Source organism: Porites lutea, chromosome 2 (genome assembly GCF_958299795.1).
Source record: "Porites lutea chromosome 2, jaPorLute2.1, whole genome shotgun sequence".
Classification (NCBI taxonomy): Eukaryota; Metazoa; Cnidaria; class Anthozoa; order Scleractinia; family Poritidae; genus Porites; species Porites lutea.
Window position 1 is genome coordinate 26,334,381 of NC_133202.1, and position 9,732 is coordinate 26,344,112.

The window sequence follows — 9,732 nt, forward strand, 5'->3', positions numbered from 1 at the left end:
CGCGCTCCAAATGTAACATTCCTCATTCTATAAGCCATAAACCACAACAAGCGCGCTCCAAATGTAACATTCCTCGTTCTATAAGCCATAAACCAAAACAAGCGCGCTTCAAATGTAACATTCCTCGTTCTAGATGCCTAAACCACAACAAGCGCGCTCCAAATGTAACATTCCTCGTTCTATAAGCCTAAACCACAACAAGCGCGCTCCAAATGTAACATTCCTCGTTCTATAAGCCTAAACCACAACAAGCGCACCCCAAATGTAACATTCCTCGCTCTATAAGCCGTAAACCACAACAAGCACGCTCCAAATGTAACCTTCCTCACTCTATACGCCATAAACCACAACAAGCGCCCTCCAAATGTAACATTCCTCGTTCCATACGCCGTAAACCACAACAAGCGCGCTCCAAATGTAACCTTCCGCATTCTATAAGCCTAAACCACAACATGCGCGCTCCAAATGCAACATTCCTCGTTCTATAAGCCTAAACCACAACAAGCGCGCTCCCAATGTAACATTCCTCGTTCTATAAGCCTAAACCACAGCAAGCGCGCTCCAAATGTAACATTCCTCGTGCTAGAAGCCTAAACCACAACAAGCGCGCTCCAAATGTAACATTCCTCGCTCTATAAAACGTAAACCACAACAAGCACGCTCCAAATGTAACCTTCCTCATTCTATACGCCATAAACCACAACAAGCGCGCTCCAAATGTAACATTCCTCGTTCCATACGCCGTAAACCACAACAAGCGCGCTCCAAATGTAACATTCCTCGTTCTATAAGCCTAAACCACAACAAGCGCGCTCCAAGGGTGTGTTCTTTTCGGTGAATCCAAAAACGGATTTTAGATCTAAAAACGGATTTCGCGTTCCTTTCGGCAAATCCAAATCCGGATTTTTGATCTGGTGAATCCTTTTTGAAAAAGGATTCATTGGATTTGAAATCCGAAGAATCCAAATCCAGATTAACGGATTAGCGATCTACGCTGTTCCATTCACAGTGGATCCGAAAGTAGTCAGATGATCCAGCGGTATTTCCATTATTGTTCCTGGTACATTAAAATATCCAAATACTAACCATTTGTCTCTAAACATTGCTTGAAATCAGAAATAAGTAAAAGTAACAAATGAACTGCTATCTAACTACAAACTCGCTTGTAGACGCGACAGGCACTCGATCGTGTTACGTAAAAAAATCCGAGCTATGGAACTGGATCAAACTGGCCGACATTCTTTAGATAATTTTCAATTTTAATGCGCTTCTTTCTTCGTCTGTTTTATATGTTCCATCGTCGCTATTCGAACTGCCGACCACTAAATTCTGCACGGTATAATCGCATAATTTGTCAAACAGTAGAAAACACGTCATTTTTTGAGAGGCTATCGTGCATATTGCACGCGTTGGCGAAAGGTTACCAAGGTTACAAATCCAATTTCGGATTTCACGTTCCTTTCGACCGAGAAATCTGGCAAATCAAGGATCAAAAATCCGTTTTTAGATTCGCCGAAAGGAACACACCCCAAATGTAATATTCCTCGTTCTATAAGCCATAAACTCCGGTAACAATAAATATTTAATCTTTTTAGTTGATTGCGGAGTTCCAAACCTAAACATTCACAGGCTATGAATAGCCAAGCAATATCTACGGCAATATCTGTCTGGCAAAAATGTTTTGATTGCAAGAGAAAAAAGAAAAATATAACTAAACTAGTCTTTATGTCAAAGGCTTCACACAATCCCACTCTTAATATACATGTAGAGGCCTGCAGTACCTCAGAAATGGGCTACTCCAAAAGATTATCTCATGTTAGAGAACAGGAAGAACATGAGGCACACTTTTATGGCATACACATGTACTGGATATCACTGGACTGAGCATGGTCTGAAACTGGTCTGAAACAACATTTCATTTTAAAAGGAGTTAGTTCTGCTGCACAGGGTAGAGAATTTTTAGGTATCTTTTTGTACTAAGAGGGACATTATTTTAAACCCAGACAGCAAAACCCCCATTCCCAAACTAGAGTTAAGGACCCTCCACCTTGGGCCTTGAACGTTCAACAGTTACACTGTACTGTAAGCGCAGGAGGTGTTTTTAGAAACAAAAAGGCAATCAAAACTAGACTCAGTCCAGTTGAACATCCTCCCAGTAACACACAATAACAATACAGGCCATGGCACTGTTTGCAGAATTCCTTCCCGTGTTTGGCGCTCGGGCAAAGTCTGACCATTTGCAGCAAGGCTTAAACACTCTTGTAACTTAGCCTGATGTGCTTGCTTCTTAGAAACTAGTTTTGAGGAAATATTGTAGCCATACATATATGCAGAAATGTCTGTGGTACCTCTACACATTTTTCTTTGCACAAAGAAATTTAAGAAAGTTTTACAACTCAATTGTAAAACGCAGTTAATGGAGCGTGACGCCCTCAGTCAACAACATGTAACGCAGTGTTATGCTATAGCCCTTATCAAATCTCGTAGAAGTTTACTCGTGGCGGGTAAAACTACTGGGTAGTACGTAAAATCACGGCTATAGCTGGGAAACTACTGATACAATAGCAATCCTTGTTTTTTGTTGCAGTTGAGGCTAGTTTCTGATGTATCGCTCGTTTTGTATGGCTAGTAAAAATAATTTTCCTCATGCATATCTCGTGGAGCACTTTAGGTGCACGTTCTGTTCTGTAGTACAGTATTTTTCATTGGCTTACCTTGTGATAGCACTCGGACTATAAAAGGCCTAGTAAAAGTCCTGTGCCTCATTCCGAGCTGTATTGCGAAGTTGGTTACTTCAACCGTCCTAAAGTTTTGTAATTCTCGTGCTTGTCAATGGCTCGTCCGCGTAAGCAAGTTTCCAATGGCCGCCCTCGAAAACAAAACGATTTGGCTTCGCTTTCGACCGAAGTTCTACGCCTTCGCCTTCAAGCACTCAACCTTCCGATCACGGGAGGCAAAGCAACCCTCATCTCACGTCTTAACTTGGCGACGGGGACGAAACAGCCCCGCCCGACCTCAAATTCGCAAGCCGTACGCGCCCGGACGAAACGTTTGGCACCGAAAAGTCGGCCGGTTAGGGCCACCTTAACCGCCGCTCCCGCAGAATCCTCAACCGAACAAGCGGAGTTGGAGAACCCTGGTGATGACTCTTCGAGCATTGCGTCTGGTGGCGACCTCGACGAAATCATGGAGGAATTTTCCTCGGACGACTCGCCCGATCCTGTCCAAGCCGGACCCTTCACCGCCGCTCAACTGGCCGCCATACAGGACACCGTCAGGTCCTCGTTCGATCAAGCGTTGCAGTCATTCCCCTGGTCTCTAGGGCACGATCAACAGCCTGGCACTTTCAACACTCTACATCGCAGGCCAGGGTCAGCTGCCCCTGTGGGTCTTAACCGTCCGCTGGAGCAGAATTTACAAGACAAAATTCTCCGGGGTGAGTACATCGATTTTTCTCTGTTGCTCCCCGACTCGCTAGCTCGGCCCCAGGCCCCTGACATCCAACTTCGGGTCGATGATTCAATCCCAGGCTCCTCCCCAGTAACCATGGTCCGCAAACGGAAACCTGTTATTGACAGTTTTCATAAGTGGTTAGACGCCTTCACCGCGTATGCGTTGGTCATTGTCGGCTCTCATCCACGGCGATCCCTTGAACTGTTCAAATACCAGCAAATCATTAGTAGGGCGGCCTCCAAATTCCAGGGTACCGCTTTTCTGGCCTACGACGAACATTTTCGCCGCCAAGCCGCGAATGACTTACGCATTAGCTGGGACCAGGTGGATATCGAACTTTGGACGGTAACCTTCTCTGGCCTGGCTAAGCCTCACTGCCTTGTGTGTTCTAGCCCCCACCATAGCCAAAGTTCCTGCCCCAACGCCGATCCTTTCCGCCAGTCCTCCAAGAACGGCCCCGTCTGCTTCCGTTTCAACAGATCATCCGGATGCCACTCGCGTCCCTGCCCTTTCCCCCACGTCTGCCGCCGTTGCCGGTCCGCAGACCATTCCATCGTGGCCTGTCCTAGCAGTTTCTCCAAGGCCAACCGCCGCTCAAACGGATCCAGTAACACGAGCGATCGCAGCAAGCGATAAAGTCAAGCTCCAAGCGAGGAACATTGCGCCACCGGTTTCTACCCCCATTAACATTGACGTTTTATCAAAGGAACTTTCTGGCCACCCGGATAGTCGTTTTGTAGCTAACTTAATTCATTCCCTCCGTTATGGCACACCGGTCGGTTATACAGGTCCCCGTCAACCCCGGGTATCCCGTAATTTACAATCGGCTGCTCAGCACCCAGACGTAGTCTCATCCAATCTGACCAAGGAGATCGCACTGGGTCGCGTAGCAGGCCCCTTTCAGTCTCCCCCACTTCCTAATCTCCAATGTCACCCGGTGGGGGTAATACCTAAGAAACATTCTAACGAGTGGCGGACTATTTACCACTTATCCTATCCTGAGGGCGATAGTGTTAATGACCATATACCCAAGGATCCCTACACCCTTCAGTACGTTCGGGTGGACGATGCTATTCGCATTCTTAAATCCCTGGGACCAGGGTCGTTCATGGCCAAAACCGACCTCAAATCAGCCTTCAGGCTAATTCCCATCCACCCCGACGACTGGGATCTCTTGGGGATTCACTGGAACAATCAATATTACGTCGATCTTTACCTCCCCTTCGGGCTTCGCTCGGCCCCGTTTCTCTTTAATCAATTATCGGATGCCCTGGAATGGGTTTTGAAGCATAATTATGGGTTAAAACACGTAATCCATATCCTGGACGACTTCTTTATTGCCGAACCTACACGTTTAAAATGTCTGTCCTCCTTTAGTACCTTGCTTCGCTTTTTTATGTCGGTTCATGCCCCGGTGGTCGCGTCCAAAACCCTGGGCCCCTCCCAAGTACTAGAATTTATGGGCATAGAATTAGATTCTACACGCATGGAGGCACGCCTTCCTGACGATAAGCTACAGCGCACCCGGGATTTGCTCACTTCCTTTACGAAACGCCGTTCAGTTCGCTTGGTTGAACTCCAGTCCCTTATTGGCACCCTTCAATTCGCGTGTAAGGCGGTCGTTCCGGGGAGAACTTTTTTGCAGCGAATGATTAACCTTACCCGGGGGGTTCCCAGCCGTTTTCACCATATACGACTCAACAAGGAATTTTTTAAGGACCTTACCATGTGGAAGGCATTTCTCTCGGGTTGGAACGGGCGTTCCTTCTTCTTAGACTCTACCGTATCCACCTCCCCAGACTTGGAGCTATACACGGACGCGGCCAGTTCGGTCGGGTTTGGGGGTTATTTTAATGGTCAATGGTTCCAGGGGAAATGGCTCCCTCATATGCACTTAAGCCCCACCAAGGGTATCAGCATTGAATGGCAGGAACTTTTTCCTATAGTAGTGGCATGCGCACTCTGGTTCCCGCATTTTTCTGGGAAACGAATTCAATTTTGGTGCGATAACGAATCAGTAGTCGCCATCATCAACTCGGGCCATTCAAAGGCCCCTCGGATAATGGACCTCCTTAGGTTCCTTGTTCTCCTTTCTATGAAACACAACTTCTTTGTCAGGGCTCGCCACGTCCCTGGGGTAAATAACGACATCGCTGATGCCCTCTCCCGCTTTCAGGACGAACGTTTCCGGGCGTCGGCTCCCAAGGCACAAAAAACCCCCTGTACCATCCCGCCTTCTCTAATGACCCTTTAACAGAAGAGGTGCAGACGTACGCAAAGTGGGGACTGGCGTGGACTACCAACCGTACGTATGGGTCAGGTGAAAAGCGCTTTATTCAGTTTTGCCTTTCAAACAGGCTTATGTCGCAGGAGGGTGATATTCTCCCAGCTTCGGAAGGAACATTGATTTATTTTGCCTCATATCTGGCTAGGACTGTGAAACATAGTACTATTAAGTTATACTTAGCAGCTGTTCGCAATTTACACATTTCCTGTGGGCATGGAGACCCCCTTTCGGGAAAATTACTTTTGAAAAAGATCCTCCGGGGTATTTTACGCTACCAAGGTCAGTCACGCATTCTTCGTCAACCCGTCACTCCGGGGGTTTTGCAAACCATTAAGCCAATTTTGCACTCCTGGTTGGGGGATCACGACTTTTCTATGGTCTGGGCAGCCTTCACTCTCGCCTTTTTCGCGTTTCTCCGCTGTAGCGAGTTTACCTATCAGGGGATTTCGAGATTTCGCCCCCAGGTTGACCTGTCCACCGACTGTGTGTCCTTCCATCCCAGTCTGGCTTCCCCGCAGCGGATGTCTATTTTTCTTAAGGCTTCTAAGACTGACGCCTTTCGCCAAGGGCATACGCTTGTTATTGCATGCTCCACCTCACCGGTTTGCGCGGTGACCGCTATGCGTGATTACTTTCTCACCGCTCGCCCGCGTGGACCACTTTTTTCTTTCCGATCTGGGCGTCTACTTACCAGATCCGCCGTCGTTAACCTTCTCAGGGACGCCGCACGTCAAGTCGGTCTACCTTATAACTCTCTCAAAGGGCACAGTTTTCGTATTGGCGCTGCCTCCACGGCAGCTGCTGCGGGTTTGCCAGACTGGTTAATTAAGGTTTTAGGCAGATGGTCCTCAGACTGCTACCAACTTTATATACGTACGCCTCGGACTGTGTTATTGTCCGCCGCTCCGAGAATGGCCGGTGTGCCATATCTCTAACTTTTTCCAGGCTTGGGGGGATACATGCTCCGCACGTATCAGTGGCGGTTTAAGTCTCACGGCGACTTCCCCAAGCTTTGATTTTAACGCAAACTTTTATATTTGATTGTATTCCAGCACGTGCCGGCGGAGTCGGCTCGTAGTGCTGATAAGATACAGTTCCCAGAACAAAATATTTGCCTACACCGTTCCATTAAGTTGCACGATGCTGGCCGGAGGTTTCAGCTCGTAGTGCCGTGGAGTGTTAGGCCGTATTAAGTTTGTTTCTTTCGGACCTACCTGAACTTGTCCGATCCGGCGCGTGTAAATTAGCGCCGGGGAGATAAGTAAGGCTTTATGGTCACGCTATGGAAGTCGTCCACCACGCCGATCGCGGAGCGGTGTTCCCCCCATTACGCCATCCGTTTGTTGTCTTATTTTATTACAGTTATTGTAAAGTCTAGCGAAAGGAACTACGACATTAATTCCAAATATTCCTGTTTTAATCTACTGCTGAATCTAGAAAGAGATGCCCTTTATTGACAAGATGAACGGGAACGTTTGCACGAGACCTTGCTATCGCCGACATCGCCATTTTGAGCTACAAGTCCCCTGATCGGGAGAACCTCCTCTGGTTCAAAGGCAAGAAACCTCAAAGGATCACAAAAAATCACAATAAAATTTTCATGCACAAACAAAATTTATAAAACCACTAGAATAATTAAGGTAGCCGTAATTTGCTTCAAGCTATTCGATGGGTCATTTTGACACTACCCGGTACGTAGGACCAGAAACCTATAAGAGGTTGTTCAACCACTCATACCATAAGGAGTTGTTCAACCCCTCATGAGTTTCTGTAAGCTTACATAAATCAATAAAAGGGAAAAAACATAAACATATAAGACCAAATATAAAGTATCACCTAAACATTTTCTGTGTATCACATAGAAATACGCCAAATATTAACTTTGCTTATAGATAGCAGCGATCTAAAGATATTCATAAGCAATAAAACCGAACTTACCTCCACCGTGACGGCGCCATTTTAATCCTTACCCTGACTAGTTTTAGTCCTCCTCCGCCTAAAAGCTGACTCCTCATAGAGAGCGCGGTGCGCACGCGAAGGTTTTGCCAAAAAAATCCTGCAATAAACTTACTACACCTCTTAAGTATATGAGTTTTGCAATTCGTGTTATCTCTTTGGATCGACAAACCGTTCATGACCTCTCTTACCATGAAAATATTCTAAGTCCCACTAATGAGATACAATTTCCAGACCATAAAAAGTTCTTTACGGACCGTATATCACTTTTGCGATTCGTACGGTCCGTACAGATCGAAAAACCGTATGTGACCTCTCTTACCATGAAAATATTCTAAGGCCCACTAATGAGATGCAATTTACAGACCGTAAAAAGTTCTTTTCGGACCGTATATCACTTTTATGATCCGTACGGTCCGTACAGATCGACAAACCGTATGTGACCTCTCTTGCCATGAAAATATTCTTAGTCCCACTAATGAGATGCAATTTACAGACCGTAAAAAGTTCTTTACGGACCGTATATCACTTTTGCGATCCGTACGGTCCGCGTACGGATCGACAAACCGTTCATGACCTCTCTTGCCATGAAAATATTTTAAGTCCCACTAATGAGATACAATTTACGAACCGTAAAAAGTTCTTTGCGGACCGTATATCACTTTTGCGATTCGCACGGTCCGTACGGATCGACAAACCGTATATGACCTCTCTTGCCATGAAAATATTCTAAGTTCCACTAATGAGATGCAGTTAACGGACAGCAAAAAGTTCTTTACGGACTGTATGCCATTTTTAAATCCTTACGGTCCGTGCGGATCGTGACCTGGGTAATACGGACCGTTACAGTGCGGGTGTATCACTCAGCCGTTGCCTCAAAAGTCACATGAATGTGCCCAAATTTATTGTTTGATTTAAATTATGAATTTATTAACGGGAGCTTCGCTTTTAGCCCTGGCTAAATCTATGTATTATTATACGCATGTTTTACGTTTGCTCTGCGCCTGCTTTTAGCGGATCCAGACCCCGGGCCCTGGGGATCTTGACGAGCTGGTCTTGACAGCTGTTTAAGGTGACTCGACCCAGTTTTTTTTAGGGGGTACCATCCTACTTTGAAGCTCTATGGCATCCCCACCTTTACTTTTATCGTAAGTCTAACACATAGAATGGATAACATATAGATCAATCTACAATATAACATAAAATTTTTGGCGATCGGAGTAAATGTCACGTGGTTATAATGCCACGCCCCTTTGAGGTCTGAGTCGAAAATCTGCTGTTGCCGGCATTTTTTCGTGAAAATCTCTCGGCTACACATAGTGCGCATTAGTGCCTTGCGCTGAACAGAGTTTCACCAAAATCGCAAAGACCCAATTCGAGAAATTTAGCGGTTTCCAAATTTAGGTCATAATTTATGCGAAAATGATAAGCAAACTTTACACGGATTGTATCTAATAAACTATGAGATTCATCTCTGTATTTTGGGCATCCTTATAACAGATGGGTCCTTGCAAGTCAGCAAAACGCTTTAGGGCCTTGTAAATGCGCGCGATTTCGAGCAAAGCATGTTATATTGTAGATTGATCTATATGTTATCCATTCTATGTGTTAGACTTACGATAAAAGTAAAGGTGGGGATACCAGAGAGCTTCAAAGTAGGATGGTACCCCCTAAAAAAAACTGGGTTGAGTCACCTTAAGCAATAGAAAAAGTTTTCCATGTTTGCATAGCGTGATATAAACACGAGAGGGGTTGGGAGAATTCGAGACAGTCATGCAAACCCGAGACGAAGTCGAGGGTTTGCATAACTGTCGAGAATTCTCCCAACGCCTCGAGTGTTTATATCTGGCTATGCAAACACAGGAAAAAAGTTTTCTATTGCTTTTACAAAATACCTTTCCCGAGAAAAAAACGCAAAACTCTTTGTAAGGCACTGATTAAAAGAGAAATTCTTACCAGTCGCAAAATCTTGTCCACGAAGTCTTGGACGCGTAATCAGTTCTTGTTTTGCAAAAAGATGCTTTGCAAAATACGGA